This window comes from Dermochelys coriacea, chromosome 1, assembly GCF_009764565.3.
Source record: "Dermochelys coriacea isolate rDerCor1 chromosome 1, rDerCor1.pri.v4, whole genome shotgun sequence".
NCBI lineage: Eukaryota > Metazoa > Chordata > Testudines > Dermochelyidae > Dermochelys > Dermochelys coriacea.
Genome location: NC_050068.2, coordinates 175,574,269 through 175,601,951, shown reverse-complemented (window position 1 = coordinate 175,601,951; position 27,683 = coordinate 175,574,269). Strand labels below are relative to the sequence as shown.

General features: G+C 40.0%; 1 long non-coding RNA gene across 4 annotated transcripts in view; it reads left to right on the top strand.

The window, feature by feature from the left end:
- Positions 1–27,683, top strand: part of LOC119844466 — a 323,486-nt gene that overhangs the window by 131,315 nt on the left and 164,488 nt on the right. For all 4 annotated transcript variants that reach the window (XR_006279406.1, XR_006279402.1, XR_006279403.1 and 1 more), the window contains exon 5: positions 4,293–4,350. This is a non-coding gene — a long non-coding RNA (uncharacterized LOC119844466). The remainder of the gene's footprint in view (positions 1–4,292; positions 4,351–27,683) is intronic.

The following is a 27,683-nucleotide window of genomic DNA, read 5'->3' as shown; positions in this document are numbered from 1 at the left end:
TATGGGGTCACATCCCCTCCACCCGATTTCTGCCAGAGTTTATATTTTTATTTCTTTTTTTTTTTTTGCAGGGAGTGGGTTCAAAATATGTGAGCGCACAATAATTTATCTCAAAACAGATGCCATCAATAGTAAGCTGCCTGCTTTGTTGTCCCCCTTTGCAGGCCTGGCTCACGGTAGTACTGACCCACAGTGACCCTCCAGCAAGGCAAGTGGGGCTGTGCCTGGGGAGCAAATTCTGCAACCGCCTCAGACTTTTGGGGGGGCGGCACTGCGGGGACAGTGGTGACCCATGGGACCAGGCGCCTGCCCCAGTGTGTGTTTGTGTCTTGCACAGAGACCCGGGAGGGTAACCCAGGGTTACACTGTGGGTAATGCGGAGGAGCCCCCAGCCTGTGGGGGAGGAGAGGATGAGGGCATTGGAAGCCACCTCTGGAAACCACCCAGCCTCCAGGGGTTTGGGCTGGAGTGCCCCACTCCTGTGCATGGGTTTCCTGTTGACTCAGAGCTGGCCCCCTTGGTCACATGGTGCCACCAGACCCCCTTCCTGTGAAGAAGCTGGCAGAGCCAGTCAAGTGACCTTGGAGGCTGTATGAGCTGCAATCTGTGCCCCGCGGGGAGAAGCAGGAGCTGGGCACTGCAGGGAGGGGCTGCTGCTTTCCGGGACTGAGGATAAAGGGTGGGGCCTGCCTGGGGGGAGTCCAAACCTTTAAACTGTGTCCCCCCGACTATCAATGGTTATGCAGTCTCTGCTGGTAAAGCTGGTATCTTAATGACCACAGCCTTTGAGCTATAACTTGCAGTGCTTTGAGGCAGTATTACTAGCCACTTCTGTAAAGTAGTTCCTCAATTCAACTTATGAATTGAGTGAAGAACTGCCCCAAAAACATCTACTAACAAGAGGAGTAGTTCATTAAATGTCTGCACCAAAGCAGAGTGATGTGCAAGAAGTATGGAAAAGGGTCTTTTTTGGAACATATGTTTCCCTTTATGCATGGGTAACTGAGTTGTGCAGTGAGCCAATAATGTGACACTAGACCAATCAACTGATTCCTTGGACCAAAAGTTGGCATGTGTGGATGTTGAGCAAGATCAAACTTTTTGAGCTATATAGTCCTGGCCCACTGGATGTTGCAAGAAAACTATAGGGCAAATCTGTATCTATATTAGCCCTTTCAACTAATCAGAAAGCAACATTAATACAGTAGAACCTCAAAATTACGAACACCTTGGGAATGGAAGTTGTTCGTAACTCTGAAATGTTCATAACTCTGAACAAAACATTATGATTGTTCTTTCAAAAGTTTACAACTGAACATTGACTTAATACAGCTTTGAAACTTTACTGCAGAAGAAAAATGCTGCTTTTAACCATCGTAATTTAAATGAAACAAGCATGGAAAACAGTTTCCTTACCGTGTCAAATCTTTTTTTTAAACTATTCCTTTATTTTTTAATCGTTTGCATTTAACATAGTACTATACTGTATTTCCTTTTTTTGGTCTCTGCTACCTGATTGTGTACTTCCGGTTCCAAATGAGGTGTGTGGTTGACTGGCAGTTCGTAACTCTGGTGTTGGTAACTCTGAGGTTCTACTGTATAGCAATTACCTTATGGACAAGTATTTGTTACTGTTTCCAAATTATACCTCTTTTTGAGGGATTTGCAATAACTCAACCACTTTAATTCACAGGAAGCAGAAGCAAGATACACTAGGTAATTTTTCTTTAGATAAATTTGGTTGCAGAATATGAAGGTGCATCAGTATAGTTACATTTTTACATATGCTTTATAACATTTTGAACCATATTTTCAATTTTATGGTTTGTTTAAAAAATAAAAAGGGGGAACATCAGTCTCCTGATTTAATTTGTTCATTGCAAGGTGAAATTCAGAAGTTATACAGCAGCAAAGTTAAATGCTACTAAAAGCTGTGGCTGCACCAGAGGTTTGCTTGTTTCTTTTTTTTTTTTTGCTTAGAGTTTGTTGCTCATAATACATGGTCTACTGCTGAAGGCTGTTTATAGCCATATTTTATTAGAGATGGAGCCACTTCGATCACTGGATTAGCATTCTGCCAACATCATTACTTTTCCTTTTTTCCCTCCCTTCTCCCGCACATACTTATGCTCCTGGGAAAGAGGGTGACTATATTAATCTAACTTGTTTCCTCTTTCCTTTCCTAACTACCCAGTTTCAGTTGGTCTTCCTCACATTTTCCTCCTGTTGTCACTTTTAGTTTAAAGTATCAATTGTTGAAAACAAAACCCTATCTGATCATTACATTTATGTTTTAATTATATGATCATACATCACTTTTCTTGTTTTCTGGGGGAAGTTATGTCAAGCTCTAGTCATTTTTTGTTGATGACAGATTAGGTGGCAGTATCATAAGACAATATCCGTTCCACGGTTACACTTTATAATATAGTAACTGCAATTACACTGTAGTTACAGTATAATTACATAGTGGTTGTGCTTTTTCAAACTTGTATTTAGCACTAATTGAACCTCCAGAAACAAACAAAAACCAAAACCACGCATTTAAAAAGCCAATTAGGGTTGCTGAATGTAACAGTTTGCTGACCTATCACATAATTTACAAAGTTTAGGAGCAAGGAATTGAAAAAGTTAAAGCCATATAATGCCTGACCCTGGAAAGACTTGTGCCTAAACTTTACTTAATATATTGTGAATAATCCCATTGATGACAAATACTTCAGTGGGATTCTACCCACAGTGTGTAAACTGAGCACATGTGGATTTCCTCTAGGATTGGGGCCATCATCTTAAACTGTCACACATTTCTCTTTATCAAGTACAGAGTAATACTTATTTCATTGCAACACAACAACCTGAATTCAAAATGAGTACTACTCTTTCAACGCTAATCTCAGGATATAAAACTCAGCTTTACACTGACTGTGAATAGTTTATGTAGATGTAAAGTATGAAGGATGATAAAAAGGCCACTTTAGACAATCAAAAAATTATATTACTTTTTAATGTCTTAAAAATAAAAACAGGTTCAGGGGGCTAAAATAAGATTTTAAAAATGGAAACTGGTTGCAAACTTAATTATAGAGTAGCTACTCCTGCACCATAATAACCTGAAGATTAGTGACATGATTTAATAATTTATTACCCCTGAAGTTTCATATTTACCATGTTATACTGTAAATTATATTACCAAATATTTCATATTTACCATGTTATACTGTAAATTATAACAATTCACATGGACCATGTAACTGAATTACTTGTGCTTGCCATCTGTTTCATTATGAATGCATGTACATTTACAATCCAGCTATACTAAATAAACAGTAGTTATGCTGAAATTAATTTTTATTTTTTATTTTTTGACATTTAAACTTTTAGTAATTGTGTGTGACAGGTATAACTTCAGAGAAATTACTATGTGTAGATATGAATAAGCAGTCATTACAAGTATTACAAAGTTCAGTCACATTATAATTACATTTTAATGTCAACATACATACAGCATAACTCAGCCACTATATTAAAATATAATTAATACTACAATACATTATATTGTTAATTTATCAAAGCTTTACATACTCAAGGCCAACATGCCGTGTTATTTCAAGAAATGTCAGAATTTAATTTCCTCTCTGAAACTGTAGCTATATATATATAAATGGCTTCAACAATATTTTTTGCAAGAAATCAAATATCTTAAAATATGCATGTAACTGGAGTAAAGATTTCTATATTTTCTAAACTCATTTTATGATACAATACAAAAATATACAATTTCACAAATAGAAGATAAAATCAATTTCTTTCTTTAGTTAACAAAATAATAGTTTACAATAGTGCCTCACAACACTACATCTTACTATAACAACTACAGTGTTGGAGGTTACTATTATGTAAATGATGTACTACTTTTTACATAAATATTGGGTTACTCTTTCAGAGTGTAAAATTGTATTTCTGAATTAAATGAAAGCAAAATGGATGAGTACCATCATCCATCTGGCTAATAATGTCAGTATTTTGTTATACTATTAGAAATTCTTGATTTACTGATGTACAGTAATTCTCTGGCAGTTACTATCTTGGGGAAATTGATCAGATCTTGTAAGCTAAAAGACCAGACTTTTCCCCTCTTTTACACCAGTGTTTTTGTAACTCTGGGGTATAATTTTAATTGATTTTGAAAAGGAGTTAAATATAATTTCACTGGGTTATTTTGAAGTGTCTGGCTTTAGTATATGATCCTTTTAATCTTTTACCCTCATCTTGATTTACTGTATTTCTTTCAGGTGTATGGCTGCCGTTATGACTTTTCCAAAAAGATCCTTTTTGTTTCATAGATTAGGGGTAAGTCTTGAATTCTTTATTTGAAATTTCGGTTACAAGTGTCCATAATCCAACATTAACATGGGTAGTTGCACACTATTGTAGCTGATGCGTTTGCAAGCTAAAATGATGGAAACATTTCCCACTTAAGTACCATGCTTTTGAATGTGTTTTTTTCTGGATATGAATTTGAATTTGTTGCAATCATTCTGTTAGTTGATAGCGTTCAGAACTAGCAAAACCTAAGGTAGGAACCTAGAATTAAACCGTGGCCATATTTAAGTCAATGGGAGTTTTACCCTTGACTTCAGTGGGGTCAGAATTTCACCTCTGGTTTGCAAGCAATGCAAATTATTTCAATCTGATTACACAGTGCTCCAGATATTTCATAGAGATTGAAGGCCTGAAGGGACCATTAGATCATCTAGTCTGACCCAATGTACAAGATTTAAATCTAGGATTATGACAAGATGCAACTAGTGGAAAAATGTGCAAATAGAGATAAAGTTTGAAGGAAGAGGAGTAAAATAATAACAAGGATGAGTGTGTTTTTACACATTAGTAGAATTAGTGGTCATTGTGATCATAGATGACATGAAAGTACCATGACAGACACATAAGGGAGTTCTGAATATCAGGCCTTCAACAGAAAAGGGCCTTACATTCTATTATTTCAAGTTTATACAGAATCTGGGGACTATCCACAATTCCAACTCTGTTGATTTTGGCAGTGGAGGAGCTAACACACCTTTAAGCAAACTGGTCTTTTTATTTAGGGGCTTGTATATATCAAAAGTAAAACATTCAAGAGCATTTGCTGTAATGTAGGCAGCCAGTGCAGTGTGCAAAGCATTGGCATAACCAGCTGTCATGAGTTAAGGCTCTAGAGAAGTCGTATGTTTTTCAAGAAGAGAAATCTGTAAGCATTTTTCCAGGGTACCTTCAAAAAAAGCATGTTACAGAAGCCTAGCTTTCAGGTGAATTAGACTTTCTGGTCTCTTGGGATGGTTCTTCTAATGGGGGTTTGTTGGCATTACGTCCTTCTCAGGGTTTCATGGTCATCACTCTTTTATCTTCTTCTTTTCTCTCCCTCCCTGCTTTCTCCTATCTATCTCCTTATCTGTTGCTAGATCCCTCTCAGCTTCAAGAGATCTTTCTCTCTTTCATACTTACAGACCCGCTCATTTTCTCTCCCTGCATGCTCTCTTCCTTTTGTAGAGCCTTGTCTTTCTGTCTTGCTCCTTTCTGCCTATTAATATAGGGCAGTCTGTTTTTTTTCACTTTCTGTTTCACGGTTTTTCTCTTATCTCTACACAAATTTAGTTTGCACATCTTTGAGGGCAATTGTGTTCCACAGGATCGAGCTATCTAGAATCCTAAATGGTTATGAAAGACAAAAGGTTCTGAATCTGTTCTTGTCTGCTAGTAGATGCCAGCTGTCCAAACAGGCTCTGTTGCTTGGAACAAACTTGTTGGAAAACGAGTGCATTTGTTTATAAAAAATGCATGTGCATCTTGATATTTTTTTCATTCAGCATACAGTTGAAAATAACTTTAGTCATTGCAAATATCAGAGGGGTAGCTGTGTTAGTCTGGATCTGTAAAAATGGCAAAGAGTCCTGTGGCACCTTACAGACTAACAGATGTATATCTATACCTGCCTCTGGAAATTTCCAATACCTGCATTCAATGAAGTCGGTATTCACTCACGAAAGCTTATGCTCCAATACATCTGTTAGTCTATAAGGTGCCACAGGACTCTTTGCCACTTAGTCATTGCAAGGTACTAATCCTGTAGAAAAGGACATGAAGTTCTCTTTCCTAAAATGTTAATTTCAAGTTTAAAATAAGCAAGACTGCATCTGCAAACAGTGAAAAGCACACTTTGCTGCTATGCATGAACCCTGTAGTAGGTTTATGCTGGAGAACCAACAGCTTTGCAATGCAGTTCCCATCCTCCAATGACATTAATCCTTACAGTGGTTGGGCTATCACTGGCCAAGCCCTAACTACCGTTACCAGGAGCAGCAATTAATAACATCCACTTTTAAGAAGAGGGCAGCACTCAGAACCAATATGTTACTAGTATGTGTTCACTACAATTTTTTTACTGTCCATTAAATTCTTCATATTGGCACAGGTAATGAATAATTTCCATTTCTGGACCCATAACAAATTTTTACATAGGCAAAAAGACTTATTATTTTGACTTTTATTAGGAGTAGAGAACAGAAGAGAAATAATTTATTTGTTAAAAAAGGCATGTTTTGTTAAGTTTTCAAGTTTTCCATGACACATTCAGAGGTATTAGATTTGAATTTTGTGTAAATCAAACAGAAATCTTCTGTACCATATCTTTGTCACACCTATCTAAAACAGTATTTCTGAGTGTCCATGTAAGAATCTATTCACCTCCAGATCATATTAATGTTAATAATGGGATTTACACTTGCACATCAAGGAAGAACAGATCAAAAGGCTTTAAAATTTGAATCATGAATTTAAGAAAAGGTAAAATTAATTTGAATATTTATGTATGGATATATCATATTAGTAATATATTGTTTACTTTTAACACCATTAATCTTGAAGCAGAGATGTAGCTCTAATCTAGGTATAATAATAGCTGGGTCTATTTTATGTTCTCCATAAGTCTCTACCTTTCTAGCAAAAGGTTTGTAGTGATCCATGAATAGCTTATTTGTTTTGCTTTCTAAAAAATGAAGCCATTACATATTTGCTGGGGAGGAAGCTGAGTTAGGGTAGGCTAAAAATCAGACTACTGGCATAATGCTTCATAAAAAAACTAGGAACAGGAACCTCTGTTATAAGTTTTGGTGCCTTACACAAAAGCATACATTTCTAAGCCATACCAAACTAACAAGAGCTAACACCAAAATAACAAAAGTCTGATCAGTTGCTGTATATGTTTGACATGTCCTACCAATAAAAGGAGCTTCCATTATTTCTTCCAAGTTTATTTCACTAGGGACAAAGATTTGGTGAGGCTTTATTCAGTGACGTGCTCATGAAAGTCTAGAAGTGGGTGGAAGACATATGTTTATTAAAATATTGAATAGTCAGCATTTTAAATTATTAATACACTATAATTATTAACATATGCACTAATACACATGAAGTGATAATTAAATTAATTAAAACTTGGTGTAATATTGGAAGTTACTTGTGGACAAATATTGGAAAGGAAAAAAGAAGGAAATATAACTCAGATAAAATCCCCACCATTTTCAAAATGCAACCAGTGAATTTCAGATATAATAAAAAATTGGTAAGAGTAAGAGCTATTTGTTACAAACAGACTGCAATTTACCTTGCAAAGCACACAGATCATAGTTAACCTTAGCCATTAGTAGAAAACATTACCCTCCGATTTGTCATTAAATCACAGGGATCTAAAACAACTCCATGTTAACAGCCAGCAATCCCTTTTATGAAAATCCCAAACATAAAGAATACTATTGTTTGCAGCACATGTGGCAATAGTCTGGTTTATATTAAATTGAAGTTACTGCCATCTGGTGGGGAGAACAGTACTAAATCACTACAACTGGAACCAAAATAGTAAGGTTTAGTTTGTGCAAGAGAAAAAAAGCAATCTTTTAGAAGCAAATACCCTATATAGAAATTATTATTAATTATTATTATTTTATTTTATTATTGCCTTGTGGGATTGATTTTAAAAGAATTTGAAGATGTACAACAATGTAGCCTGGCCTGCAAGAGGCAATTGGGCAAATGTATAATTGTGTGAAAGAAAATAAGCTAAAAATGCATAGGAAAAATTATTGTTATCCAAGAACCTATGCCTGCACAACTGTAGGCTGCCAGATCATCTGGTCTGGCCCTGTGCTCAGTGCTGCTGAATCTTTATTCAGAGATCTTGTGCAGGAGAGTGAGTCTGCTCCTTCATGAATCTTGAAATATACAGCGTTGGATTTCCAATTAAGCATAGTAGGCACGTGTGTATGGGTGCTGGAATTTTAGGGGTGCCTAAAAGTTAAAAGTGGGTTAAAAGTTTCATTTTGTAAGGAAAACATGAAGGTCAGCTGTGGGGGGGGGGGCACTGAAGATGCTGTGCCTAGGAGCACATAAGGTGTAAATCTGACACTAGAAATATACATGTATTAGTTGTTATATGTTTCTTGAAGGAAGAGTCCGATAGGAATGGATTAGTGTTAGTATTATTTTTTTCTAACTCTCCAAAGCTGTTTGTGGTGCTTATAGAACAAATACAATTAACAGGGACCTTGTTTCAGGGAGCTAATAATCTAAATTAGAGGCAACACTGCAATGAATGACAAACAAAATGGGGATAGAGGTGGAGCATTACAGTAGTGGGATACCATGTCCTTTTTTTCATGTACCTATAGTTTTAGTACTGAGTTTTGCTCAGTTTACTGTATGATAATATGGAGTGTCCAGAATTATTGTTAGTTATTATTTATATTACTACAGTACTGAAAGACCCAAATCAAAATTGGGCCCCCTTTGTATACATATCCAAGTAGGTCTCTGCCTGAAGATGATTTTCTTCTAGTGGAGGACAGTGAAAGTGGATCTTTGCTATTAACCTGAGGAAGATTTTGAACTTTTTTGATCATGGCATCAGGGAGACTGTCCTGACAAGGGCTGCTTTATACATCCACTGGGAAAAAAGACTCCTATATACCTTTTCAACTGTATTTCTGGTACCAAGAGGCATGGGAGAGTTCAGGGAGAAACAAAGGTTTGATTACTCTTTTGCAGTTGGCCATAATCATTAGACTGAACATATGACTCTTGATCACTGACAACTATATGGCCCTGTTAGCGTCATGCTGCAAGCATTGCTGTTGACAGTTTGACTTGTGAGAGGGTGGAGCTTTGTGGGTATTTTGTCTATGAGCAGCTAGCTCAAATCCTTTTGGTTTTTCAGAACAACTGTAAGTGGAAAAGATTTGTGATATGGAGCAAACAGAGCCTACTTGAACCTTCTACCTGATCTGCAGAAGACTTGCTTGACTATCTTCTTCACCTGTCTGAATCTAACGTAGAAATTAAACTTCATCCAGCTACATTTAGAGAAACAAGGTGGCTGAGGTAATATCTTTTATTGGACCAACTTCTGTTGGTAAGAGAGAGATCAGCTTTCAAGCCACACAGCTCTTTTTAGGTTTGGGAAAGGATGTAATGCTAAGAGTTTCTTTCCCAGACCTGAAGAACAGCTTTGTGTGGTTTGACAGTTTCTCTCTCTCACTACCAGAAGTTGATCCAATAAAAGATATTACCTCACCCACCTTGTCTCTCTAACATCCTGAGACTGACACAGCTATGACTACATTGCATCCTGCTACACTTAGCACTTATCTCAGCCTTTTATGAATGAAAAATAGACAAGTATCCTTGCAGTCCCTCCTCATCGGTTTCATTTGGGACTTGCGACTTTTGAAATCTAGTGCTTAAAAGCTCCACATTTATCATGGGATTTTAATGTGGTTATGGTAAGGCTGATGAAGGCCTTTTCTGAGACACTTGGAACCTGTGAGTTCAAGTTTCATAAGTGGACATTAATTTTCCTGGTGGCACTAATTTAGTGATATCTGCTGATAGACAAAGCAGATTTCAGGTTCTTGTGAATGACTCACCTCGTACAAATTTGACATGCGAAAGGTGGGAGCTACAGGCTCATCAGATACTTGTTTAGCACAGTGACTAACCTCTGTTGTAGTGAGCCCCTTACCCTGGCAATATTCTTTCCACAAGTTCATGCTCATTCCATCCTTTTCAATGAATGAAACATTAGAATGTACATGAGGTTCTACTTCTACTGGACTAAAGCCCTTAGAAAGTCAACCACACTTTTTGTTTCCTTGGACATCAATTCCCTGGGCAGTGGTGTCACTAAGAGGACTGTGTTGAAATAGTTGCCTGATTGCATTTTGCATTTTTGCGGCCTGTCTGGCCTAAATTAGAAGGACTCATTATGTCTGAGAGAGGCTGGGCTCTGCTTCCTGCCTCGAACAAATTTCCATTGCAATCTCATACACAGCAGCTACATGGTGATATGTCGATACACTTTATTTACAAAGTGCTTGCTTTGATTTAGCCTCTGTCTAGGAATTCTGCTGTGATCTCTCAGTCATGAAGAACCAGTTTCTGAAATAGGCAAGCCCAAACTCTCCCACTCCTGATAGTTTTGTGTCTTTTGAGATGTCCCTCATTTTAGTCAGCCAAACATATTTTTTGTTTGTTTTTCTCTTTTTGACTCCTCTTAAACGTCTTTGATGGGTTAAATTTAGTGGTTTGGGGGAGGTATATTACTTGTCCCTTTTATTGTGCATGTGTTTCTCTGTCTATAAATAATATGGATACACACACTCATTAATAAGATAGCAATAAGCAACAAAAAACAACCAGCCAACAATATGGAAAAAGTTATTTTTCATATTGTTGGTAGGTAGGTTATTGTTGCAATTTTTATGGTTGTGCTCTTCCCTTTGCCTTTTTAGCTCTCCAGGAGTGAAAAACCTGCCCAACAGGTACTCTTAGAGGGGAAATTATGTACCTTGTAATGCTGCTTACAACAGCATACCACATGTGACATTCAGTCATCACCAATCCCCCAGATTATAGAGGAAGACTTTTTGAGGTGATGTGTGTCTTTATATTCTGCTTTGTTGGCATCATTAATTTTGAAATAACTTTGGGTAGTGATTGACTGATTGCAAGACAAGTAAAGGCCTCTCAAAGAAACAATCAGGAACTTACCAAAAAGTTTTCACAGTAGGGGTCATAAAGCTGGATGATGTATCTTCACCAATTGTGGCTCATGCTTCCATTCACTGTTGCTAACCAAAAGAACCTTTAGAGCTTGGGGAACTCTCCCTGACTCAGATTAGGGAGCACAAGATCAAGAATGTCTGGGGATAACCCCTACTCATCCCTGACAGATGTTTGTCCAACCTGTTTTTAAAAACTTTCAGTGATGGAGATTCTGCAACCTTCCTTGATAATTTATTCTAGTACTTAACCATCTTTATTAAGAAAGTTTTTCCTAATATGTAACCTAAATTTCCGTTAGGCAGATTAAGCCCATTACTTTTTGTCTTATCATCAGTGGACCTGGAGAACAACCAATCACCATCCTTTTAATAACAGCCCTTAATATAGTTGGAGACTGTTACCATGTACCTACTCAGCTTTCTTTTCTCAAATCTAAACATGCCCAGTTTTGTTAACCTTACCTCATAGTTCAGATTTTCTAAACCTTTTATCATTTTTGAATCTCACCTCTGGAATCTCTCCAATTTGTCCACATCTTTCCTGAAGTGTGGCACCAAGAATTGGGCACATTACTCCCTCTGTGGCCTCACCAGTGCTGAATAGAGCAGGATATTACCTCCCTGGTCTTACATATGACATGTTAATACACCCAGAATATTAGCCTTTTTCACAGCTGCATCACGTTGTTGACTCTCATTCAATTTGTAATCCACTATAACCCCCAGATCCTGTTCAGCAGCACTACCACCTAGCCAGTTAATCCCCCATTTTGTAGTTGTGCATTTGATTTTTCCTTCCTCAGTGAAGTATTTTGCGCTTGTCTTTATTGGATTTCATCTTATTGAATTTAAACCAATTCTCCAATTTGTCAAGATCATTTTAAATTCTAATCCTGTCTTCTAAAGGGCTTGCAAACCCTCCCATCTTAGTGTCATTTGGAAATTCTGTATGCGTACTCTCCAATACATTACCCCAGTCATTAATGAAAATACTGAGCAGTACAAGATCCCAGACTGACCCCTGCAGGACCCCACTAGATATGCACTCCCAGTTTAACAGTGACAATTGATAACTACTCTTTGAGTACTCTTTCAACCAGTTGTGCACCCACCTTATGGTAATTTCATCAACATCACATGCTTCTAGTTTGCTTATGAGAATGTCATTTGGGACTGAGTTAAAAGCCTTACTAAAATCAAGATATATCACATCTACAGCTTTCCCTCCTTTCCACTAAACCAATAACGCTGGCAAGGAAGGAAATTAGGTTGGCTTGGTATAATTTCTTATTGAAAAATCCATGCTGGTTATTCCTTCTACCCCTGTGGAAGGAAAAGGCCTGGGTTGAGACCATCGAATTGTGGAAGTCAACGAATGGTTATGCAGGTGGTGTCAGAGAGAAGGCTTTGAATTCTTTGACCATGCGATGGTGTTCCAAGAAGGAGGAATGCTAGGCACAGACTGGCTCCACCTAATGAAGAGAGGGAAGAGCATCTTCGCAAGCAGGCTGGCTAACCTAGTGAGGAGGGCTGTAAACTAGGTTCACCGGGGGAAGGAGACCAAAGCCCTGAGGTAGGTGGGGAAGTGGGATACCAGGAGGAAGCACGAGCAGGAGAGCGCAAGAAGGGAGGGCTCCTGCCTCATGCTGAGAAAGCGGGACGATCAGCGACTTATCTTAAGTGTGTATCACCCTATACACAAATGCAAGAAGCCTGAGAAACAAGCAGGGAGAACTGGAAGTCCTGGCACAGTCAAGAAAATTATGATGTGATTGGAATAACGGAGACTTGCTGGGGTAACTCACATGGCTGGAGTACTGTCATGGATGGATATAAACTGTTCAGGAAGGACAGGCAGGGCAAAAAAGGTGGGGGAGTTGCATTGTATGTAGGGGAGCAGTATGACTGCTCAGAGCTCCGGTATGAAACTGCAGAAAAACCTGAGAGTCTCTGGATTAAGTTTGGAAGTGTGAGCAACAAGGGTGATATCGTGGTGGGAGTCTGCTATAGACCACCAGACCAGAGGGATGAGGTGGATGTGGCTTTCTTTTGGCAACTAACGGAAGTTACTAGATCGCAGGCCCTGATTCTCATGGGAGACTTCAATCACCCTGATATCTGCTGGGAGAGCAATACAGTGGTGCACAGATAATCCAGGAAGTTTTTGGAAAGTGTAGGGGACAATTTCCTGGTGCAAGTGCTGGAGGAACCAACTAGAGGCAGAGCTCCTCTTGACCTGCTGCTCACAAACCAGGAAGAATTAGTAGGGGAAGCAAAAGTGGAGGGGAACCTGGGAGGCAGTGACCATGAGATGGTTGAGTTCAGGATCCTGACACCAGGAAGAAAGGAAAGCAGCAGAATACGGACCCTGGACTTCAAAAAAGCAGTCTTTGACTCCCTCAGGGAACTGATGGGCAGGATCCCCTGGGAGAATAACATGAGGGGGATAGGAGTCCAGGAGAGCTGACTGCATTTTAAAGAATCCTTATTGAGGGTACAGGGACAAACCATCCCGATGTATAGAAAGAATAGTAAATATGGCAGGTGACCAGCTTGGCTTAACAGTGAAATCCTTGCTGATCTTAAACACAAAAAAGAAGCTTACAAGAAGTGGAAAATTGGACAAATGACTAGAGAGGAGTACAAAAATATTGCTCAGGCATGCAGGAGTGAAATCAGGAAGGCCAAATCACACCTGGAGGTGCAGCTAGCAAGAGATGTTAAGAGTAACAAGAAGGGTTTCTTCATGTATGTTAGCAACAAGAAGAAAGTCAAGGAAAGTGTGGGCCCCTTACTGAATGAGGGAGGCAACCTAGTGACAGAGGATGTGGAAAAAGCTAATGTACTCAATGCTTTTTTTTTGCCTCTATCTTCACGAACAAGGTCAGCTCCCAGACTATTGCACTGGGCAGCACAGCATGGGGAGGAGGTGACCAGCCCTCTGTGGAGAAAGAAATGGTTTGGGACTATTTAGAAAAGCTGGACGAGCAGAAGTCCATGGGGCTGGATGCGCTGCATCCGAGAGTGCTAAAGGAGTTGACGGATGTGATTGCAGAGCCATTGGCCATTATCTTTGAAAACTCATGGCGATTGGGGGAGGTCCCGGCCGACTGGAAAAAGGCTAATGTAGTGCCCATCTTTAAAAAAGGGAAAAAGGAGGATCCAGGGAACAACAGACCAGTCCCTGGAAAACTCATGGAGCAGATCTTCAAGGAATCAATTCTGAAGCACTTAGAGAAGAGGAATGTGATCAGGAAGAGTCAGCATGGATTCACCAAGGGCAAGTCATACCTGACTAATCTAATTGCCTCCTATGATAAGATAACTGGCTCTGTGGGTGAGGGGAAAGCAGTGGACGTGTTATTTCTTGACTTTAGCAACGCTTTTGATACCGTCTCCCATAGTATTCTTGCCAGCAAGTTAAAGAAGTATGGGCTGGATGAATGGACTATAAGGTGCATAGAAAGCTGGCTAAATTGTTGGGCTCAACAGGTAGTGATCAATAGCTCCATGTCTAGTTGGCAGCCGGTATCAAGCGGAGTGCCCCAAGGGTCAGTCCTGGAGCTGGTTTTGTTCAGTATCTTCATTAATGATCTGGAGGATGGTGTGGACTTCACTCTCAGCAAGTTTGCAGATGACACTAAACTGGGAGGAGTGGTAGATACACTGGAGGGTAGGGATAGGATACAGAGGGACCTAGACAAATTAGAGGATTGGGCCAAAAAAAGTCTGATGAGGTTCACCAAAGACAAGTGTAGAGTCCTGCACTTAGGACGGAAGACTCCCATGCACTGGTATAGACTAGGGACCGAATGGCAAGGCAACAGTTCTGCAGAAAAGGACCTGTGATTACAGTGGACGAGAAGCTGGAAATGAGTTAACAGTGTGCCCTTGCTGCCAAGAAGGCTAACGGCATTTTGGTCTGTATAAGTAGGGTCATTGCCAGCAGATCGAGGGACATGATCGTTCCCCTCTATTCGACATTGGTGAAGCCTCATCTGGAGTATTGTGTCCAGTTTTGGGCCCCACGCTACAAGAAGAATGTGGAAAAAATTGAAAAGCGTCCAGCGGAGAGCAACAAAAATGATTAGGGGACTGGAACACATGACCTATGAGGAGAGGCTGAGGGAACTAAGATTGTTTAGTCTGCAAAAGAGAAGAATGAGGTGGGATTTGATAGCTGCTTTCAACTACCTGAAAGGGGGTTCTAAAGAGGATGAATCTAAACTGTTCTCAGTGGTAGCAGATGACAAAACAAGGAATAATGGTCTCAAGTTGCAGTGGGGGAGGTTTAGGTTGGATATTATGAAACACTTTTTCACTAGGAAGGTGGTGAAGCACTGGAATGCGTTACCTAAGGAGGTGGTGGAATCTCCTTCCTTTGAGGTTTTTAAGGTCAGGCTTGACAAAGCCCTGGCTGGGATGACTTACTTGTGGATTGGTCCTGCTTTGAGCAGAGGATTGGACTAGATGACCTCCTGAGGTCCCTTCCAACCCTGATATTCTATGATTCTATTGTCCTCCAGGTGGTTACAAGTTGATTGTTTGTTTGATAATTTTTTCCAGTATCTTTCCAAGTATTGAAGTTAGGCTGACTCGCCTATAATTCCACAGATCTTCTTTCTTTCCCCTTTTAAAGATAAGTACTATGTTTGCCCATCTCCAGTCTTCTGGGACCTTATCTCTCCTCCAGAATTCTCAAAGATAAATGCTAATTGTTCCAGGATTGTTTGAAAACATCTAACTTATCTAAATATTTTAACCTGTTCTTTTCCTATTTTGACTTGCATTCCTTGTACCTTATTGTTAATATTAGCAGTGTAGAATATCTGACCACCATTAACCTTTTTAGTGAAGACTTAAAGGGGCATTAAACACTTAAGCTTTTAACTAATCAGTTATTAGCTCTCCTTCCCAGCTAAGTGGATGACCTATGTATATAAAGTAAAAAGCTGAACCATATGTCTAATATTTTTTGATATTTTAATATGCTGAATATATATATATATTAGATATATATATATATACACACACACACTCAGTGGTAAAATACATTGTACTGTATCTGACATACTTTTTCCAATGTTCTTTGCTTACAAGTACAGATCCAAAGTCCAATGAAGTCAGCGGAAGAACTATCATTGGCTTCAGTGGGATTTTGATAAGTTCCTATAATTAATGTCCATTCTAAGTATTCTCTCACATGTTGTATTGTGAGAAAGGTACAGTCTTGATATTTTATCATAATTTGTTGTATTTTTGACAGGTGAAAATATTGCAGTAATGGATCAATATAAAACAAGCATTGTTTATAGGCCTCATGTCTTCCAGGAAATATAGCAAATTTAAATAATGTCCCATAGACAAAGGTATTGCATTTAGGTCTCTGAATCATCATAAAAATGTTGTGGTTTAGGTCAACACAGCATAGCTGTATGACTTCTGTGGCATATTATAGTGAAAGGCATTATTAATTCGGTTTTGAAATGTAATTTTCAAAGTCAACATGATTATGTAAATCTATAACTCCAGTAGTACTATTAATTCTCTCTCAAATGAATATATGGTCACATTTAATTATGTAGCATACCTGACCCATTGGTATATACTAGAGGTGTTATTGTACCGCTCAAGAATCATCTGTATAATTAGTATTGACCCTGCATTGTGATTTTCAACATCTAGACCTAGATTGATTCCCCTACCTCCCTATATATATATATATCACTAAAAAATAAAATCACGTAAGCAGAGTTATATCTTAGGTTTAAAGACTGAGATACTTTAAAACAAATATAACCAGACAGCCGTCTGTTGGCTAAACAATTGAGGAAGCCCAAAAGTTATACCTATCTATACTAACTTGGATCTAAATCAAAGATCAAAGTGTATGAAAAATTATAGCATTTTTATCATTCTGCCTATTTTTGATGAAAACCTAACTTTGTATGGAGGCCTGCTATCATGAAAACTTGCAAATCTGAAGGGATGTAAATATGGATGAATGACAAAATTCAGGATAATTGTAAGGTAGGCAAAGAAGGAGTTTCTAATTGGAGGACTAAATTTTGCTGTCCTTAAATCAAGCAAAATCCACAATTATTTCAGTTAGAGTTTTGCTTAAATAATGGCTAAAGAATTTGACTCACAGTAAATACATTCTGGTTCTTAGAATTCTACATGCAGTTTCAACTGACTATTATATTAATTCCCTGTACTAAACTGTAACATAATGTTGCTGTGCATTTGTAGACGCTAGTTTCTGCCCTACGTGTGATTGCATATTAGTGGTGGGGGAAATGATTCCTCTATAAGTAAAGTCTGTAAAGTAATTTGGGCTCCTTTGGGATGAAATGAGCCAATTCAATGTAAGATGTTTCACTTTTTAGATTTTCAAACTCTTGTTCGCTTATCTTACAACAAAAATAGATCTATGCCCTGTGAGTATACAGACAAGGTCGGTGTGGTAATAGCTTTTATCTTTTATTCCTTAGGTCTGAGGTAGAGTGCTGTGTAGCTCGAAAGCTTGTCTCGCTCTCCAACAGAAATTGGTCCAAAAAAGACAGTACCTCACTATAGCAGGGTGGTCATCCGCTCCTGCCCTGAAGGGCTTGAAATCAGCCCTGGGAGAGGGCTGTGGCTGGGAGCAAGCCGTTCCCAGGCTGATTGGGGGAAGCATGCTCAGCTGGCCCTTATAAGAGGGCAGTGGGCTGGGAGCAGACAGAGTCTCCTCTAGCTGTAGAGGGAGATGGGCCTGGCTACTGGGGAGCTTGAGAAGGTACTTGGAGTGGAGCAGGGGTGGGGGAAGGCCAGAAGGGCTGGGGAGCTGAGGCCCGGAAACCCCCAGACTGCAGGCCTAGTGTAACGCCAGATAGGTACTGGGGTTGTTGGGGGCAGTCCAAAGTTAGACAGAGGCAGCAGGTCCAAACCCCTCTTGTCTGTGATGATTGGCTTTTACACTGCAGTCTGCCCCAGTGTGCGGGGGCTCAATGGTGACTGGTTATAGCCAAAGACTGAGGTGAGGTGGGGATAGTGGGTGGGGGTTTCCCGGGGAGGGGAGACTAGAGACTGTGGGGGTACTGCCAAGAGGCAGCACCGTGGGTAAAAGGGGCACCGGGGTCTAGGAGGGACACAGGGGTCAGCGGCAAGCGGGACACCGGCCTGCAGAGGGCGCTCCGGAGACTGGAAGAGTTAATTCCCTGAAAGACCAGCAGAAGGCACCACAGGGGTGAGTCCCTCACCTTTACACTCACCCATCTTGTATCTCTAATATCCTGGGACTGACGTGGCTACAACAACACGGGATTTATTGCTTATTACAACAATCTGTAACCCCTCGCCCCCTCTTTTTGTCTGATAGCTGCAGAGATATTAAATGGGCCACTCTACTTGAATGTTCCCTTAGAATGTGTGCTAACTACTTATGCTAAACAATCCATTCCCCTTGCATTTAGCTCTTACAGTCAGACTACTTTCCCAGACTTAAAGAGATATGTGTGGCACAAAAACTTGTTTTTCTTACCAACAGAAGTTGGTCCAATAAAAAAAATTATCTCACCCACCTTGTCTCTCAGAGTTAAGATATGTTATTCAGCTTTATGGGTTAGTGCTTATTGGCCTTTAACCTCTGAGAGTGTAAATTCAATTCCTGATTGACACCACAGGCATTTGTCTTGCGCCCCTAAAATAGGTATCTTTTCTCACATCACAAAACTTTAAACTTTACAGTTAAGTCTGGATCATAATATGGGCTCAGCTGAGTACCTTCTACTCCCATTGATCTTCTGAGAATACTTAGCAAATGACAGTTAAGTCCCTAATTTCTGAATGAATTAGGAGAATGAGTGTTACAAGTCAGAACTGCATGCATGGGCATAATTTAAGCCTGAAAAATGCTTGCCTTTTTTTACTTATTATTATTACTGCTACTGTTACTTTATTATGTGTATTACTATAGCAGCTAGGAGCATTAGTCATGAACTAGGACCAGTTGTGCTGGGTGCTGTATAAACACAGAACAAAAAAGATGGCCCCATCTCAAAGAACTTACAATCTAAGTATAAGGCAAGAGGCAATATTTAGGTACAGACGGAGAGTACAAAGAAACAATGAGAAAACATTGGTCAGCATGATAGGCTGTGGTCTCAGCACACCAGCAGCCTGTTGTCAAGTTTTTTGTAGGCATAAGAAAAAAGGTGAGTTAAGAAGGGTTTTGAAGGAAAATAATAAAGTAGCTTTAAATTGTCGACATTTACAGGGAACACATCCCAAGCATGAATGACAGTATGGGAGAAATCATGAATATGCTGTTTTGAAAATTTAACAAGTGGGAGATATAGACTGGAATCATGGGCCATCAAAGTTGGGAGTCAACATTGTGATAGTGAATAAGGAATGATAGGTATGATGAGAATAAGCCATGTAGGGGCTTGAAGGAGAAGAAAAGTAGCTTATTGATAACCATAGAGCTAATGAAGGGATGGAAATAAATGGGTCACATGGTCAAAACAAAGAGCTAGGAAAATGATCTTTGCAACAGCATCTGAATGGATTTAAATAGAGCAAGACATTTTTTCAAGACCAGGGAAAAGGATGTTGCAGAAATTGAGATGTGGGATAATGAGAGCCTAGCCAACAGCTTTAGCTGTGTGATTGGATAGATAAGACCATATCTTAGAGATCTTGTGGAGAAGGAATCTGCAAGACTTAGACAGTCTGGATGTGAGGACTTAGAGAGAGGTCCAAGTTGAAGATGACACACAGGTTACAGGCCTAAGTGACAGGCTGGGTGGTGATTGTGGATCAAGAAAGGAGGGTTTTGGGGGAGATGCCTACAAGCTCTGTTGTAGCCATGATGAGCTTGGGCTGGTAGCAAGACATCAATGAGGAGATGTCAGAAAGACAGGCTGAGATTTTATTTTGGACAGAAGAAGGTGGTTCTAGAGTAGGGAGGTAGATCTGTGATTTGAGTTTATGGATGAGATTACTCAGGGATAAGATGTAGAAGGAGACCAAGGACACAGCCTGTAGAACCTCCACAGAAAGTTAGAGAGGGGATGAGGATCTTCCGAAGGGCATGCTGGAGGAGTGTTTAGAGAAACAGGAGAAGAACCAGGAGAGGACAAAGTCAAAGAAATGAAGGAAGGGCAGGATTTCAAGAAGAACATGGTTAATGGTATTGAAGGTGGCTGACAGGTCAAGGAGGACGAGGCTTGACTACTAGTTCTGAGATTTAATAGGGAAGAGGTCTTTAGAAACTTTGACAAGAGTGGTTTCAATGGAAGCCAAGGGGTGGAAGCCAGATTGGAGAGGGTCTAGGATGAAATTGGAGGAGAAGAACTCCAGATTGTAAACAGTGCACACAATGATCTTGGAGATAAAAGGAAGAAGGGAGATGGGGAGGTAGTTGGAGGGATAAGTAAGGCCAAGGATGGATTTTTTTAAGATGGGAGAAACTATAGCATATTTTTATCGTGGAGGGAGGGGGAAACAGGAAAGTAAGAGGATAAGGAGAAGAATTAGGGAGATAATGAGTGGACATAAGGGAGAACAGGAGATGGGATGGGGTCACTGAGGAAAATAGAGGGGTTAGAGGAGGAGAGTAATCAAGGAACATCTGCTTCTGTTGCAGGGAGAAGATGAAGACAGAAGGGGGAAAGGAAGGCAAGCCACGAGGAGGGAGAAGTCAGTATTGCTATTTGTTCACTTTCTGAAGACCAAATTCTGAATGCTAATTGAAATTTTTTAAAAAATACTGTGGGGTAGTATAAATATGTAAGTTACAAGATGACCACTTGTTTGTGTGTTTTGCACAGATTTTTGTGTGTGTGTTTTGAGTCCACTGTGTCTTGAGTGACATTTAATTCACTTTTATTGATACATATGGGGGCATAGTGGAGTTTAACAAATGTTTAATAACAAGTGAGATTCATCAAGATTTGTGCAAGTCATGATGTCTGTATGCTGGTCAAATAACACTGCCTTCTTAATAACAGTATGATTTGGAATTATTTTCCATAAGAGTGGATATTGTGCTGAAGTGACTTGCTGCTTCTGAAAAAGAGATTGAGAAAATATCAACTAACAAGACATGGAAATAAGTGGATTGACCTAGAGAATTTGATTATAGGGCATGTTACTTTTTCCCCCCACATTGGAATAATTTTTCATTCATTTCTTCAAAGCATTTTTGGAATGGTATAGACAATAAGATGAGGGCCACTAGGCTGTGGCAGTCTGATTTCAAGTGGGAACAGAATCAGGTGGACAATCTAGCAGTCTTATTTACAAATTATTTTGTTGAGTTGCTAGGTCAGCCAGTCAGCTCTGTATATGTTATCTGTGTAGTTATCTAGTGGTTTAGTTTATTTGACCTTTCAAATGAAGTGTGAAATATTTTTTTCAACAAGTTAAACAATGTAGATATCAGAGAAGAATTTCTCATCTCTTCCCCATCCAAGTGATTCTCATCACTCAACTTTGAGATCTGGGCTTACTGGCTTCACTTATTGGAAGAACACACCAGATAGCCCCAAAGAACACAAGAATTCCATCTCTTGTAGGAAAGTAGTTTGAATTCTCTCCATTGTTCTCTAAATTACATGGATTGATGGTTGAACCATACAAATCTGAGATGTATCTACTGATGTTATTTTGAAGAGTGATCATGCTTGTTAAACATTCAGTGCAATGAGGTTCGTCTTTTTTATTCTTTTGCGACCAGAAGATACTTGGGTCTCCCAAGAATGGGAAGACTTCTGGTTCCATGTAACAAATAGTCCTTTTTGATCTAGTCTCAGACAAATATATCCCCAAGTACGGTCTTCCCAGCAGCAGCAAATGCAAATGACATCTGCCACTTTTTATAAATCCATCCTCCTTATGTATGAAGAGGTTCTTCAACACAGAGTTTAAAAAATAACCAAAAGTACTTCAGGTATGTAGAGAAGATTCCTGCAACCACAACTAGTTGTCACAACTAGGAAGTAATTGGAGCCCTATGGTGGTTTTATTACCTTGGCTGTAATTGTTGGTTCTGTGTTGAGGGTATTAGTAAAGCCCCAATGGGCTCTGCTTTCCAGAAGGTTTCCAAAGCTCAGTAGCACTGGGGATTTGCACCCCAAAACCGGGAATATGCAGAGACCATATTGAAGAAATAGTGTAAATGGTAAGGTATGTGAATCAGTTGGGTAAAACACTAAATTTTTTATTAGAGGTTGTGTCCATGTACTATGACATGATACACCATTTAGCTGGGATTGTTGCATATTTCCTTAAAGAGCTGGCCCTGCTGATTTCAGGAGTCAGAGTTATGACACTGAATAACATGAAAAGAAGTCTCACTGGTCTCAAGATATGGATTAAAGCCATTCACTAGTTGAATATGTTGCATGTTCAGCCTATTCTTTGCCTAGTGTAATCTTCTGCAGCTGAATCAGACATCAGTTCTGTTTTAGTTCTCACTGTCCTTCATCTTTCTCTGACTTTTAGTCCACACACTTATGGCAAATGTTGTTTAAAGGAGCTTGTTAAAACACATAGGAAACATAGATTGCCTTTGAAACAACTATGGGGATAAGATGGTCATCTAAAGCTGATTGTATTAAAGCTTTGAGGAGAGGATTCAGTGCAGTTCAAAAAGAACAGACAGAAATAGCCTAGAGTGCTGATGAGACACCACTGGAATAGAAAATGAGTCACTTTATTCTAGATGAAAGCTGAGAAAACTTGAAACAGCAGTGATGACAGTGGTGCAGGATACTGCTCTGTAAAGAATGAAGTATGTGAGCAAACACTACAGTCAAGTACTTGTGCACCAAGTACTTGAAGTTGAAGCATAGTGACTTGTTTGTGATATGTAAATCTCAGAAATAGAATTGTATCAAGAATTAGCATATGGGATGATCATTCACTCTTGAAGTGGTTCTTTGAAGGTCAAGATTAAGTACAGACCTACTCAATCACAGACTCTACTCAATATGTGACCAAATTGTCAGAGTGACAGAGAAGGAGCTCAAGTACTTAAATGCCCCCAATTGCCATAGTGTCTGAGTACCTCCCAATGTTTAAAGCATTTTTCCTCACAACACCTCTGTGAGTAGGACAAGTCTGTTATAGATGGGAACTGAAACAGAGATTAAGGGACTTGCCCAAGGTTAACCAGCCAGTCTTTGGTGGAGCAGGGAATATACCTGGTCTTCCAAGTCCAGGCTAGCAACCTAACCACTTGATCATTATCATGGATTTATTTAGTGGCTTTCTTATCATTTCACTAAACAATAACACATTCTGAGTTTCACATTCTGCAACCAGGGTGCAATAAAAATATCCATATGAAATGGAAATTGACATTCTAGATGGGTTCCACCAATCTGTGGGTTATAATCTACCTAAAGAATCAGAAACAAATCCAGAAGAAATTCTGGATAAAATGGAGAGAATTTAGAATATGATTTCCAAAAGCAGATACTGATCTTTGCATATATCTGTGTGACGGAATCCCCGGTGTACAACCTAGAACTGCAGTCCTGCTGTGCCCCCTTAGCTCTCCAGCCTGGGCTGTCTCCCACAGTGCTTTGCTAGTGACAAGCAGCAAACCCCTCTAGAAGCTCTTATCACTTAATCCAACAGCATGTAGAGTACCAACTAAATTGCGTAAATGTGCCCTTAGCCACTCATGAATTACACAGAGACAGAGACTCCCTAGGGTATGGCTAATTGGGGTGACTGCATGGGCCCTGTGCTTTCGGGGGCCCTGCAGGAGGTAGGCGGACGGGCAAGCGGGGTGAGGAGGCGAACAGGAAGGCCGAGGAGGAGACCCCCTCTCCCAGCTCCTCCTGCCTACCAACGGGCCCTCCCGATCAGCGCCTCCCTCTCCCTCTCAGCGCCTACCGTGGATCAGATGTTTTGCCTGCAGCAGGGAAGAGGACAGAGGGTGCAGGGTGCTCAGGGGTGGGGGTGGAACTGGACAGGGAAGAGGCAGGGTGGGGCAGGAAGAGGCAGGGAAAAGACGGGACGGGGGCAGAGCAGGGGTGGGAAGAAGCAGGGCGGGGCTGGGGCTTTTGGGGAAGGGGTGGAGTGGGAGCAGGGCCTGGGCAGAGCTGGGGGGGAGCAGCCCCCAGCAGATTAGAAACTCGGCACCTATTTCCTGGGCCCTGCAGCCACCTAGGGACAGCCCTGCATAGGGACAGGCACCAGAAAATGTCCCAAGTCCCCATCTTTGCACCTCCAGAATATATCATCTTGCACTGGTCAGAAATCTGACCAGTATATATTTATTACCCAGTGCCCCTTCCTAAATGTGGAGAGGGGACATACTAGCCATTGTAAACTAAACTGAGATTTCCCATGCACTTAAACGAAAACACACTGTTTTAGGTAAAATATAAAAACGATTTATTAACTACAGAAAGATAGATTTTAAATGATTATAAGTGGTAGGCACAAAAGGTCAGAGATGGTTACCAAAGAAAATAAAAGGTAAACGTACAGTCTAAATGTTAAACCTTATTAGACTGGGCAGTATTTGGATCAAGCAGTTTTCTCACCCCACTGGATGTTGCAGGTAGGTTATAGTTCTTAATACACAGGCTTCCCTTTTAAGTTTGGGACCAGTCTTCTCAGTTCAAGTCTTTATGTTCCCAGCATTCTTGTTGCTCCCAACATAGGTGGGGGAACGGGTAAGAAAGGCAAAAGCATGATGCTACTATCCCCTATTTTATATCCTCAGTCCATGTGCCTGGAAAACAGTAGCCGAGATATGTTCTGGTCATCTTTGCTGAATCACAGAATTGAGCAGTCCCCCATTGTGTGACACTTGTGCAACTCTCTTACAGAATTGTAGATCCCTTGTTTACAACTCTCCTACTCATTAATGGTCATTTAACCACCTGGGTGTGGATCACCTCCTTTGTTGTTACTGGAGAGGGAGCAGTGGGAGATTCCCAGATTTGCAACATATTTCAGTAACCGTAAAAACTCGTAACTTTTTACACACTAATGATATACATATTTGGACAGGACAGTGGGTGTGATGGGTTGCCCTCCTTTAAGATGCCATCTAATGTGCTGGGATACCACTGAGCCCTCCTGTTCTGCCAGCCTGGCCCTCCTTTTTACCTGTCTTGCAGAGCCAGGCTCTTAAGCCTCCTTCAGCGCGCATGCACACACACCCCCACACACACCCAGCGCAACATCCAGCTGCAGAACAACATAGAGACTGAGATCAGCTCTGGGAAGACTCATCTTGAGGGACTTGCCCCAGCATGCAGGTGTCCACCTCCCTTGGAGTGCAGACCCAAAGGTGTATTGTCTTGTACTGTAAAGAAATCTATACAATGCAAGTTAATAAATTCACCCCTCCCTCAATGTGAAGGAAGTTATGCACAACTTCTTGCCTCCACCCCACCCCCAGTTAGAAATTACAAAAACTGGGTTTAATAATAAACAAATGTGTTAACTATAAAAGGTAGATTTTAAGTGGTTAAAGAGATAGCAAACAGAGCAAAGCATATTACTAAGCAAATAAAATACACTAACTAAGCTTGTTTCACGAAAGAAATTGGTTACAAACCGTAATTTCTCACCCTAGATATTGTTACAAGCAGATTGCAGAAAGCCTTGAAAGGTGGCTGCATTGGTCTGTAGCTTGAGACCTCAGGTATTATTACTCACACGCTAGACACCCTTCCAGCTTGGGCTCAACCCTTTCCCCCCCCCCCCAGTTCAGCTCTTGCTTCCAGGTATTTTTCAGTGTCTCTTTGGGTGGGGAGGCAGAGGAGAACCACAATGATGTCACTCCCATGTCTTATAGAGCTCTTTTGTAAGGCAGGAACCCTTTGTCTCCCACTGGAAGAACACTGGCATTCCAAAAGGGGAGGAGGGTGTCCAGTAACAGGTGACTTGGACTCATGTCTCTGCAGTGCTGCAGCAGCCATTACTTGTAGGCTGTCTCGAGTGTCCATAGGAATACTAAGATCTTTTACAGTCCATTGCCTTTGCTAATGGGCCATTAGCCCTGTCTGGCTTTCTCATTGTTGAACCTGATGTGCTAGTTGGGGATGACACCCAAAGTAGCCCATTTGAAATACATGGGGTTTGTATACATAGTCAATATTGACTATCTTCAGATACTGAAATGATACAGGCATACAAACCGGATAATTACATCCAGTAAATCATAACCTTTCCAATGATATCTTACATGAGCTATCTTGTGTAAAGTACATCTCCATTATGTCATATCTATATCATAAACATATTTCCATAAAGAATATGGAGTGTAATGTCACAGTGGGTTCCAGCAGATCATGACTTTTCATATATCTGACATGGCATGCTTTGTATGAAATATGTCTTAATTATATGGCATGGTTCTAGGGTGCTGCTTGAGATACAGAGTGCCACAACCTGATATTGCCTATCTCAAATAAATGTTTGTTTTCTGTGATGGGTTTTGTGACCCATGCTGAATCAACAAAATGGAAACTAGCAACTTTCACTCTCTTGTAGAAAGCTGAGTAATATAGAAAGCTTTTTTCAGTAATTGAAAGCTACTTTGGAATTGAAAGCTACTTTCACACTTTTATTACATTTACAAAATATAATACTAGAAATATTAGGTGAACACATGAATCCACTATAAAACTAGTTTGACAGCTGAGTCAATTTATAAATTATGATGACTTGAATATTTCAAGTTGCCTAGTGCAATTTTCCCTGAAGTAATCTAGTTATGGATAATAGTGATAGTTATGAAATTAGAAATTTTAACTCATTGCATGTAATATGTATCAATATGTTTTTAGTATTGTGTCTGAGTTGTAAGGAGCAAGCTCTTTGGGGTCTTTATAATAAATAATGAAAAGTTGCAATTAAAAAGAAGTGACCCTCTTCTAAGAAGTCCAAGAATTCTCATTTGCCTTGTGTCCTAAACTTTGTATGTAAGAATATCTTTTGGTGGAGCAACTCAAGTGTATTGCTGCAGCTCTGGGAATACTAAAGCCCTACCAGCTCCTATTAGAGTTGGGGAATTTTTTTTGGCTGAATAGTTTATTTGCTTAAAACTGCAGTTTCCGTTTGACTGAAACAATTTACCAATTTGCCAAATAGTTTCAGACAAAAAAAAATAGTAGTAGTTTGGGTTATCCAGGTCTCCTCCAGTTCCAGGTGGGTGCCCTGAACATCAGACTCTTGGCTATTCTGGGAGGGACTTTCTGTATCTCCTGTTAAAGTTTTTCCACTTTGTATAAAATACTTGAATAGACACTGGGCCAGGAAGAGAGTGAGAATGATTCTATGGCCTGGGAGTCAGGGCATCTACCTGGGAGGTTGGAGATCTTCAAGTCCTTGCTCCAGAGTAGGGGGTTTGAACCTCACTGAATCTCCCACATCCCAGGTGTGTCTCATAATAATGAGGCTACCAGGTATAAAGAGGGCAGCTCCTCCTAGTCTGGTTTTGTGAATCCAGCCCTTTATTTCCTTTGTTTTTATTTTAAAAAGGTTAGAAACGCCCCAAAATGAAACATTTCAATTGACCTAAAACAAAATCTGTGTTGACTTTTTCAGTTTGCA